This window comes from Lissotriton helveticus, chromosome 2_1, assembly GCF_964261635.1.
Source record: "Lissotriton helveticus chromosome 2_1, aLisHel1.1, whole genome shotgun sequence".
NCBI lineage: Eukaryota > Metazoa > Chordata > Amphibia > Caudata > Salamandridae > Lissotriton > Lissotriton helveticus.
Window position 1 is genome coordinate 598580112 of NC_136059.1, and position 12743 is coordinate 598592854.

The 12743-nt window shown below is 40.3% G+C and overlaps 1 protein-coding gene and 1 long non-coding RNA gene across 2 annotated transcripts in view; one reads left to right on the forward strand and one right to left on the reverse strand.

The window, feature by feature from the left end:
• LOC144818167 (baculoviral IAP repeat-containing protein 1-like) overlaps nt 1-12743 on the reverse strand; it is a 1283508-nt gene that overhangs the window by 1196420 nt on the left and 74345 nt on the right. The gene's annotated exons all lie outside the window — the stretch shown is intronic.
• LOC144819444 (uncharacterized) lies at nt 6693-7375 on the forward strand. Its single transcript, XR_013607374.1, has 3 exons — nt 6693-6831; nt 6930-7023; nt 7117-7375. It is a non-coding gene; the product is annotated as an uncharacterized LOC144819444 (long non-coding RNA).

Consider the following 12743-nt stretch of genomic DNA (forward strand, 5'->3'; position numbering starts at 1 on the left):
CCAGTGGGTGCAACAGTAGGGAAAGCGTTGGATAGCGTAGGGCTAAAAATTACTATTCCCACTCCAGTGAGTGCAACAGTAGGGAAAGCGTTGAATAGCGTAGGGGTTAAAATTACTATTCCCACTCCAGTGGTTGCAACATTAGGGAAAGCATTGGATAGCGTAGGGTTTAAATTACTATTCCCACTCCAGTGGGTGCAACAGTAGGGAAAGCGTTGGATAGCGTAGGGCTAAAAATTACTATTCCCTCTCCAGTGGGTGCAACAGTAGAGAAAGCATTGGATAGCGTAGGGGTAAAAATTACTATTCCCACTCCAGTGGGTGCAACAGTAGGGAAAGCGTTGGATAGCGTAGGGGTAAAATTTACTAGTCCCACTCCAGTGGGTGCAACAGTAGGGAAAATGTTGGATAGCGTAGGGGTAAAAATTACTATTCCAACTCCAAAGAGTGCAACAGTAGGGAAAGCGTTGGATAGCGTAGGGGTAAAGATTACTATTCCCACTCCAGTGGGTGCAACAGTAGAGAAAGCGTTGGATAGCGTAGGGGTAAAAATTACTATTCCCACTCCAGTGGGTCCAACAGTACGGAAAGCATTGGATAGCGTAGGGGTAAAATTTACTATTCCCACTCCAGTGGGTGCAACAGTAGGGAAAACGTTGGATAGCGTAGGGGTGTGGGGGAGGATTTTTTTTTGGGCTGCCCCAGGCTATTTGTTAAGGAGCCAGGTCTTTAGACTCCTACTGAATTCTAGTAAGGTTGTTACAGATTGCAGGTGCAGGTCGTTCCAGAGTATGGGTGCGAGGTGGGAGAAGGAGCGAAGGATAGATGTGCACAGCTACAAAGAGGCATCATGTTGTGTGTCACGGATCACTACCATAATATCGACAGACGGAATATCTACTAGCAAAAATATTGATGCCAAAATATCGACAGACAGAATATCGAGTTTGTATCTACAAACAGGTAAGAACAAAAATATCGAGTCAAAAATATCAATTACAAAAATATAGTTTATTAAAATATGGACTTTATTAAAACAGTGTTAAATTAAATTAATAGTTAAAATTGATTACTAAAATATACTTAAAAATACTTAAATTAACTTATAATAATTAAATAATTAATAAAAGTTATAAAAAAATGTTTACAATCATATTTGTTAAAACATATATATATATATATAGTACCATTATATAATTAAATAATATCCAATATTATTACTGTAGGATAGCAGAAGTATAAAAAATACTATTCCCACTCCAGAGAGTGCAACAGTAGGGAAAGCGTTGGATAGCGCAGAGGTAAAAATTACTATTCCCACTCCAGTCGGTGCAACAGTGGGGAAAGCGGTGGATAGTGTAGGGGTAAAAATTACTATTCCAACTCCAAAGAGTGCAACAGTAGGGAAAGCGTTGGGTAGCGTAGGGGTTAAAATTACTATTCCCACTCCAGGGAGTGCAACAGTAGGGAAAGCGTTGGATAGCGTAGGGGTAAAAATTACTATTCCCACTCCAAATAGTGCAACAGTAGGGAAAGCGTTGGATAGCGTATGGGTTTAAATTACTATTCCCACTCCAAAGAGTGCAACAGTAGGGAATGCGTTGGATAGCGTAGGGGTAAAAATTACTATTCCCACTCCAGTGAGTGCAACAGTAGGGAAAGCGTTGGATAGCGTAGGGGTAAAAATTACTATTCCCACTCCAGTGGGTGCAACAGTAAGGAAAGCGTTGAATAGCGTAGGGGTTAAAATTACTATTCCCACTCCAGTGGTTGCAACATTAGGGAAAGCATTGGATAGCGTAGGGTTTAAATTACTATTCCCACTCCAGTGGGTGCAACAGTAGGGAAAGCGTTGGATAGCGTAGGGCTAAAAATTACTATTCCCACTCCAGTGAGTGCAACAGTAGGGAAAGCGTTGGATAGCGTAGGGGTAAAAATTACTATTCCCACTCCAGTGGGTGCAACAGTAGGGAAAGCGTTGAATAGCGTAGGGGTTAAAATTACTATTCCCACTCCAGTGGTTGCAACATTAGGGAAAGCATTGGATAGCGTAGGGTTTAAATTACTATTCCCACTCCAGTGGGTGCAACAGTAGGGAAAGCGTTGGATAGCGTAGGGCTAAAAATTACTATTCCCTTTCCAGTGGGTGCAACAGTAGAGAAAGCGTTGGATAGCGTAGGGGTAAAAATTACTATTCCCACTCCAGTGGGTGCAACAGTAGGGAAAGCGTTGGATAGCGTAGGGGTAAAATTTACTATTCCCACTCCAGTGGGTGCAACAGTAGGGAAAACGTTGGATAGCGTAGGGGTAAAAATTACTATTCCAACTCCAAAGAGTGCAACAGTAGGGAAAGCGTTGGATAGCGTAGGGGTAAAGATTACTATTCCCACTCCAGTGGGTGCAACAGTAGAGAAAGCGTTGGATAGCGTAGGGCTAAAAATTACTATTCCCTTTCCAGTGGGTGCAACAGTAGGGAAAATGTTGGATAGCGTAGGGGTAAAAATTACTATTCCAACTCCAAAGAGTGCAACAGTAGGGAAAGCGTTGGATAGCGTAGGGGTAAAAATTACTATTCCCACTCCAGTGGGTGCAACAGTAGGGAAAGCGTTGGATAGCGTAGGGGTAAAAATTACTATTCCAACTCCAAAGAGTGCAACAGTAGGGAAAGCGTTGGATAGCGTAGGGGTTAAAATTACTATTCCCACTCCAGTGGGTGCAACAGTAGGGAAAGCGTTGGATAGCGTAGGGGTAAAAATGACCATTCCAACTCCAAAGAGTGCAACAGTAGGGAAAGCGTTGGATAGCGTAGGGGTTAAAATTACTATTCCCACTCCAGTGAGTGCAACAGTAGGGAAAGCGTTGGATAGCGTAGGGGTAACAATTACTATTCCCACTCCAATGAGTGCAACAGTAGGGAACGCGTTGGATAGCATAGTGGTAAAAATTACTATTCTCACTCCAGAGAGTGCAATAGTAGTGAAATTAAATACTTCATATATTATTTCAATAAATATAAATTAATATCTATAAAAAATTAATTAAACGTAATTACCAATTTAATATAATATAATAATTAATCAATTAAAATTATAAATTAAAAATAATTATTACAATTATTTACCTATTAATACAAATTAATTACAAATTAACAATTAATAATTTAACATTTAAAAATTAATTAACATTTAATTGTAATTAAATACAATTAAATAAATGTATTTATTTAATTAATTATAAATAAATAACTTCCCACCCTATTCCCCTATAAACCCGCTACAGAAAATAAATTAGTAAAATTAACATAATTATCAATTAATCAATTTATTAAAATTAATTGCCAATAAAAATTTAATTAATTACCAAATATAAATTAATTAACAATTAATTAAAATGAATACCAATAAATACATTTATATATTTAATTAATTATAATTAAGGCTCCCTTTTTTCCGTTTTTACAGATTTTTACAGATAAATACAGACAGAAAACAATGTGTTTTCTGTCTGCATTTATTTTTAAAAGTGGATAAATACAGAAAATTGTGCTTCTTCTAAGTGACTCTCTGTCTTTCATGAATTATAGACCAGCAGCTTAACAGATAAACAGCATGGAAAATTAAAACACAGGATAACATTCCTTTAAATAACAGCATATGTCAACATAGATTTATGGTATAATACTAGTATTTACCAGTGGATGTATTGTTATGTAAAATTTGGCAGCAAATAGCTGAAACACGACAGACATCAAAGTATGAGTGAGCGTTTACCAGTTAAATAGATATGGAAATGTACAGTTTTACAATTTATATGCAAAAAACACAAAATAAATATGGATAAATACAGATAAAATGGGCATAAGAAAATATGGATAAATACAGACGGAAATGGCCAAAAAATAAATACCATAAAACTGGGAGCCCTAATTATAATTAAATTACTTCCCACCCTATTCCCCTATACACCCACAACCCGCTACAGAAATAAATTAGTAAAATTAACATAATTACCAATTAACCAATTAATTAAAATTAATTGCCAATTAAAATTGAATTAATTACCAAATATAAATTAATGAACAATTAATTAAAAATTAATACCAATAAATAAATTTACATATTTAATTAATTATAATTAAATTACTTCCCACCCTATTCCCCTATAAACCCACAACCCGCTACAGAATGAAATTACGCAAAAATTAAAAAAACAAATTTCATTAATTAAAATTAATTATAACATAAATACACACTTTTCACACATAGAACATAAAAAACACTTTAAAAAATTAGATATTATTAAAAATTCGATAATTTTAATAACCTATATTATATACTTCGATATTTTAACTGTCTATATTTTTAACATTCGATATTACATTACTTACCTTAAAAACGATATTTTTGATGTCTATATTCTGTCCTGTCGATATTTTGGCCAATCTATATTTAAAACTTGATATTATGTCCATTCGATATTTTGTAGTCGATATTTTGACTGTTTACCGTGTGTCACATCGTATCAGTTGAGGATTTTATTGTTGTTAGTTATCATTTGCGTACCCCACAAGCTTTCCAGAAGCACTGTGCAAACAGTAATCGAAAACAAAACTACAAGTTCTACAGTGCACAGGGATACTGGCTTAAGGGATTCCATATTACATGGGATCAATTGACATTTGTTTCTGCACATAGCAAGCGAAAATCCTGAAATTGGATAATGAAATTACAACAAAATGCACAGTTAATGTAAAGTGCGTCGAATTGTGCATTTAAAAATAAAATGAATGCTTAAAATGAATGTTTGTCAGTGGTTCTGTGTGAGCTGTTTCAGGGCTAGCTGAGATATCTAATCCATGTTTAAAAAGAACATTTACTCTAATGATGTGAGCAATTAGCATCAGAGTGTAGTTATTGGAGCCTTTTATATTACAGAGCAAAACAACTTACAGTTTACAGGAATCACGGCAATCTTGGTGCTGAGGAGCCCCGGTGCAACAGCTCTCGTTGACACTGTGCTACACGAGACTCTCTGTATAGGGCCCCTGTAAGGAATGAATCTTAGCAAAACTGTGCCTATAATAATGAGACTAAAACTGTACATAGGATATGCCCATGATGCAATATTGGATTTTATTGAATATATAAAAAAATGTGATGTATAGCACAGGTCATACATTTTTTAGAACTTGATTTAGACAGGAACTATTTGTTTGCTAACTTAATATCTGTTTAAATACCAATTGTTTGTAATACATTCTTAGCACAGACTGAGAACTTTATGTAGACAGGATCTGTCTGTTTGCTAATTAAATGTTTAATATTCATTGCATGCATGCTCTCTATGACACATATTAAAATGTCATGCCAGACAAATGTTGTTGTATGAATATGTTATGTATTTCCATATGTTGAAAACATAATACGAGTAAATAACCTGTATATCAAAGGTCACCATGTGAATTGAACTGAACATATGGGGAGAACAATATTTGCTCATCAAAAAAATTGTCTCGTTTTGCGAGATACTCTGATTATGCTCGAGAGGAATATGGTAGTGGATCATTAATTAACAGATTGACCTCACCTCTTCATACAACGAATATCATTTTGCACTATTAAATGGTTTGATTAATTGACCTTCGGCGAAAATAAATAGAAGAACGTTTATTTATAACAAAATAAGTTCATGATTCTGTGGTTTCAATGAACATGTGTTTTTTACGAAACTTTACAACAGACGACTGTCGCCTGAATAAAAACTACAAAAATGGCGGCGGTTCTATATAAAAACACTCGATAAAGCATATACTCACAGTAACATATCCTGTGAGAGGTGGACGCTATGGTCTAATTGATTTGGTATCAGGTTAGATAATTCATATAATATATAAATAATGTGATTTAATAACCGAGAGAATTTGCACTGAGTATTTTAACCCGACGCCTTAGTCCGTCTTCGATGTTAAATACGAAGCAAAAACTACCGACTTAAACTACAAAGATGGTGCCCAATCAAAATAATGACGCCACTGAATCAACACCTGTGTCCCATCGATATAATTAGTGAGAGGAGCATGGGCTATATAAATGGGGCAGTCCCAAAAGCGGTTTATCGTATTCCGGGAACCAGCGAGACCAGGACGGGGAACCGCTGTTGTATTTTATCAAGGTGAGGCAAGGATGACAGACTAACGCGTGCCGTAAATAGGGGTGAATATTTTCCTGCGAGCACTATTAGATACGGGGGACACTCTGGTCTGGTATTTTCTGTAAATGGGGATTTGTAGAAAGAGTAATAACTGTAGATATACATCCTTCCTCGTTTACAAAAAATACAAAAAATATTGACTTGGACGGTTGCCATTAGCATCAATAAGTTCATTTGAGACCTTGTAAAACTTTGAAAAATAATAACATGTACTTTGCCGGTATTGGTTGTACGAACTGGCTTATCTGAATAGGGTCATGATGGTTGATCCTTTAAATAAAATATATAGAACGGATTGAGTCATTCTATTACATTGACACAATGCAGGATTAGTTTAAATAAATAGAAACATGACATATATCTATGTCGGTGCTGATAAGACTGAACACCGTATAAGTATAGGGAATTGTGATTCATATCTGTACCATAATGGGTAGATATAGCCGAAATGACAATATCTATCTTTATGATTTAGGCACACAAAGGCTACTAAACGAGATCCGGCTCGGACACGACTGAGGAGGTACAATATCCCCCTGTCCACACAGGTGTAAATCGATTAAACCTGAATGTCCCATTACCGGTGCAAACTATAGTAAAGCACGACAGTCTATGCAACCAGTAAGTGTATATCTGGATTTATTGATCTATTATTTAACACTATTATTTAATAATATGATCAATAGTAAATACTAAAATTGTATAATATCTTTACACAGAATTTTGGATGAAATAAGCAATTAAAACTGTGTCCTTCGACAAAAGTGACCCCAGGGATACTCATCTGGTACCCACAAATCGAATTCAACAAAAGTAAGATCTGTTTAAGACCGTTCCCTTGTAAAGCCCGCTAGATTGATCAAAATGACTTAATATTGTGTAATTAATTGTATGTATCTTTTTTAGAATGAAGATTCTATGTTTTTAAATGATTCAGTCCTGAGGAAGGTGTATCTCAATAAACGAAGCACCGAAACGCGTCGACACATGGACTACTGTTATGTATAAGAATAGAGTGAAATAAGTTTTTAAATTGTTGTATATTGTGAACTATGTACCTGTATACAATGTTAACATAAATGATGAATGTAACCAATTTTTTATTGTTTGTATGAATGAATATACATTTATTTTAAAGGTTGTTTTTAATGTGAAATAAATAACTATCAAGATACACACATGTTTATGGTATGATAAAAATTTTTTTTTAGATAGGGCGTTGTAAAATTGTAACAGTGGTCTAAACAAATGGTTTTGCGTAATTAACGTACATGTAGGAGTCTAAAACACACAGAAAGGAGTTTCTTTTTATTGTTGCTACACAAGACTCTGCCAGCGCCCTCAAGAGATCTTCGTGGGCCGCTAGTTTCCCCGTTTTTAGGTCTCAGCTGATGAAAGCAGTGCGCATGCGCTGCTATCATCATATGAGAGCTTCTTGGAATCAATACGGATTCCGAAGCTCTCGGAGGAGTTGAAGCCCCGACGATCTTTTTAATTGGGTAGCGTCATCCTGCATACAAAACGCTGGCTTCTGATTGTAAAGGAGGCTTCTTAGTCCCTCCTTATTGCCGCCTAGTCTCCTTTTGGCCCCACCCACCGGGTTTGGATCATTTACTGGCGGCGGGAGACAGTGTCTCCTAATTAGCCGCTACACACTTTTTTCTTTGCATTGGGCTTTGGCAAAGTCAGCCACATGTTTATTTTCACATCGCACTTTCACTTAAAGTGAAAGCGCAATGCGAAAATAAACACGCGGCTGCCTTTGCGGTACCTACTTGTTTTACTTGTTAAATAATGTCCTATGGGAACGCTGCTGTGGCAGAACTTCCGGCTGGTGCAGTGATAAAGGATCCTGTTGGTGCTCAGAGCCGACCCCACGTGAACAGTCTGGCGGCCAAGAGGAACAGAGATCTCTAACGTAGGTAAGGTGCTGTATGTTGCTGAGGGATGTAGACCAACGAACGGGGCTGAGATTGCTTCCATCGGCGACGCTTGATCCTCCGGAGCCAATCAAGCTGAGTGCCAGTGCTGTATTTAATGGGGAGACTCTATTGATCCTGGCTAGAGTTATTACGGACTAAGATTCGCTTGCGTATTTTGTTGCCACCCACGCTCAGCTCCTTATGGTGGTCGCCGTGAATAAAAAAAGCTCTGCCTATTCCCTTCCAGCAGTGAGTGAGGATGGGTAGGGATAGTTGGAGAATAAGACTGGGACATATTTGTAGCATTGTGCAGTAAAGCCTAAACCACCACTACTCACAGGTATTAATCACAAATCTAGCTGCAAGTAGTTGTGCTAAGTTAAGACCAAGTTTGAAAGAAAAAAATGCTTCCTTGTACAATGACAATTCTTCTGCGAAGTAAACTACTTGGAGTTCACACTATTAATAACGCACTTCGCAGAAAAATAATAGAGCCCGCCTTCAAACTGGATTCGGGGGACAGGGTTCTTTACCATACATGCATGCTACCAATCTTTACTAGAAATTTTCAAGGACATTTTTAAACAATGCACAATAAATTATTGCCATGAATTTTGGCTACATGACTGAAATGAAAATACAGCAACTTAGGGTCAAATTTACAAGAGGATAAGAAAACAAAAAATTTCGTAACAAATATATGCCAAAAATAATTAAAAGACACAGGCCGTGCAACTCTAGGCCTGGCAAACAAAGCAGGCACGAGCGTCACGGCATAATAAATAAATCATGCCTGCGTGCTCTTTTCACATCAATGCCTTTTACTTAAGGTTGAAGGCTCTATTTGTGTACTATGAAACAAGCATAAATTATGGTGATTTACAGTGCCGGTTTGTGATTACAAATAAAGTCAATTGTGGGTTCGCAGGCACAGTGATTTTTTTGCTCTCCAAATAACTGTATATCAAACTGTCTGTAAAATCGTATTTGGAATCTTGACGTGGATGACGAAAAATTCTGAATGAATGCAGTACACAACTACGAGGCCTTGTGCTGCCAGCAATCTCTCAATCTGTTCTCTGTGAAGGCTGATGTGGTCGTGAAGCCATGTCAGACCTCCCTACGACCTCTTCTTCCACCATTAAAAGAAGCGCAACATCCACGCAGCACATCCAGGCATTGGGAGTGGGGGAGGGGAGCAGACCACAAACTCAGGAGCAAAGCAATGCATCAAAGTATAACCCCATAAATTCAACCCATCCGTTAAACAATCTCCCCTGCCTGCTTCTTTACAACTGTCAATCACGAACATGTGTAACCAGAATAGAAATAAACCTGCCTACCCTTCCCCTGTCGATAACCCAACTCCAACAGTAACCAAAAAACCTCTGCCAACCCTGGCAAACTACCAATAACCCCTGCCACCCAGAAAGAAGGGAGGGGAGAGAAACTAGCCCCCCTTCTGCCCTCCCGAGTCTGCTAACTGCTGTCCATCTAAGAGGAATGTGTCTGGACCTTCATACATCTCGACAATACCTCCCTGATCTCCATTTAATAAAGGTCCCTTCCAAGCCTCGATAGATGTACTCCGTCATCTCTGAAAAATTCCACTGCCTCAAAGCGTAGCTCCTAGTGTACCACTCTTCCAAAACTAAGATGACGACAAAACCTAGACATTTCAGAGTTCACCTTTCTCCGTGCCCTATCTATTGCCCTTGGGTTCAAAGCACCCCTCCAAACTCTGTGCGGAACCAACTCAGTCCACAAACGTGGCACCCAGACCATTGCTCCCTTAATCTTGATAAGTCCTTCTTCATAGCCCTCATCAAGACAACACCCTTTCACACTGCACAAATCGTTCTCGCCCAGGTGAATCAACAAAACACCCGGGCATTGACCCCGTATCATCCATTTATTAAGGCACGGTATCAATTTCTTCCAACGCATCCCTCCCTTACCCTTCCAGACAATTTTAAAAAGACGTTAAATAAAACCCAACATTGTACCAAAGTAACACAGGTATGCCTGGACGTGCTCCCATTTGATAAATGAATGCCCTCCAATCCAAATGGCCAATTCCTTCGATTGGGGCCCAGCCACAGACCCTGTAACGAGAAAAATAGAATGAGACTCAAACAAAGGAGGATGACGCTTGTGCCTCCTCTGCATTCCTTCTTACATAGCGTTGATAACAGCCGCATTTATGCCCCCCGAGTCCAGCCCCTGTTGTGTGCCTCTGTTGCTGCCCCAGTCCTGAAAGAATGCGTCCCATGACCAGCCCCATCCATCCCAATACTGTACAGAGCCTTCCGGAACACCATGCGCAGTTGGTAATCCGTCACCCTCTTCCCATTAGAATGCTTGAAAACCAACTCTGTACCCATACCTCTTGACACAGCATGCCAACGGCAGGCCCAATGAAGTAGGCATGTCAAAGATGGTACCGCCGCTTCCAACCTGACCCCTTTTCACACCTCCCTCTGGTCCGTTTTGGAACTGGCCAACCATATATGTATACTCTCATCCTCGATGGACACATCCTCCCAAAGCACACCCTTTTTAACCGTACTACCTAAGAGCTCGGAAACCCTAAACGCCCCAAAAAACATCCATACCATAAGGGTTGAAAACAAACAGGTCTCAAAACCGTTACTTACTGCTGGTAAAGCCTCCAGTAATCGGGCTTGCGTCTGCCAAAAAAGGGGGCTACACGCCAAGCTCCCCCCACCTCCGTAGCCCAACCGTCTAACATCCTCCTCCCCACTTCCCCCGCTGACGGGGTGTAACCCCACAGAAGTTTCCCCAATGAAAGCAATGCCCGCCAATTTCCCGGCAATGGTAACTTTAGAAAGGCCCCTCTCAATGAGTTCCAGCATAAACTGGATCACATCTTCCAACCGATGCCAGACCTGAGATCGCTTACAGGCGCCAGATGTAAAGAAATCCCTCCAGGCCAGATTATATGCTGCCCATGTAGATGCCGACAAAGAGCCTACCACCAGTTGTAGCATCCTACGTTGCCTACATACCAAAGATGATCCGGCATTGGGGTCGGTGTCCTGTCCGCCTCCTTGGCCAGCCCACGGAATCTCCCCCACTGTGAACGAGACAAAGCATCGGATATGTGATTGTCCACACCTGGTATATGCAGTGCCTTGAAAGCAATGTCATGCCTGAGCACAAAAACCCGCAGCAACTTCAGAATTTGCTCATCTCTTGCGTTGATGATCCCCACCACTGCCATGTTGTCAACTCAAAACAAAACTTTCTTGTGTGCCAACTCTTCACCCCATAGAGTTAGTGCCACCAGTAATGAGAAAAGCTCAAGGAAAGCTATGCTCCTCCCACCATCCTTCCACTGCTGTGGCCACTGCTCAGCACACCACCTGCCCTGCCAATAAAGGCCAAATCCGTCGCTGCCTACTGCATCAGAAAAGATCAGCACGTCCCGCTGGACGTCTTCCTCCCTGGCCAATGGCACTCCATTAAAAGATTGTAGAAAAACTGACCACATGCGTAAATCCTCCTTCACCCCTGCTGAGAGGCGAACATGGTGGTGAGGTAAATGATGTCCCGCCAGTGCCCACCCCAACCGCCTACAATAAGTCCTCCCTGCTCTAACCACCCTGCACGCAAAGTTAAGATGACCCAGGCGCACCTGTATGTCTTTTACTGTCACTTTCTGCTTGTACAGCATTCCATCCAACAGCTCCAACATTTTAACTTTTTTGTTGGCCGGCAAGCGAGCCCGCATTGCCACAGAATCAATTTCAATGCCTAAGAAAGACAGAGCCGTACAGGGACCCATTGTCTTCTCCGGTGGCAACGACACCCCCAGTTCATCCATGAGCTCATGGAAAGTGTCCAGAGCTGTCTGAGACTCTGTGGAGCCCGGTGAACCGACAAAGAAGAAATAGTCTAAGTAGTGCGTCACCTATGTGTGACCTGTGTGCTGCGTGAAGTACCACTGCAAGAAGGTGCTAAAACATTCAAATAAAGCACACAACATAGAGCAACCCATCGGTAAAGCTTTGTCCACGTACCATTTACCTCCGAAATGGATACCCAGAAGATCCCAATCATCTGGATGGACTGGGAGAAACTGAAATGCTGACTTTATGTCACATTTAGCCATCACTGCAGTTGCGCCCGCGGTCACTACTAGTGATATGGCCACGTCAACTGAGGAACATGAAACTGAGGCCGCCTCCTCATCAATGAAATCATTAACGGAAAACCCCTCTGGCCTTGAGAGATGCTGAATTAGTCTGTATTGACCCTCCTCTTTTTTGGGCACCACTCCGATTGGTGAAATAATAACATTCTCAGTTAGACAATCATTAAAGGGGCCTTCCATTCTCCCTTTATGCACCTCTTTGTTCAGTTTGTCTTGCACCACTTGTCTATGTTCTGAAGCCGATTTTAGGTTGTCTGCCCACCGCCTCTGATTTGGCCCTTGGTAACCCAGATGAAACCCTCTGTGAACCCCTCTAGAAGCACCCACTTTGCCCTCAGATCTCCGTACCGCCGCAGGTCCTCTTCCAGCTTTACTAACCTAACTGGCGTATGAGCCTTTGGGCCCAGCACCCTAACGTCCTTTGCCCCCCCTAT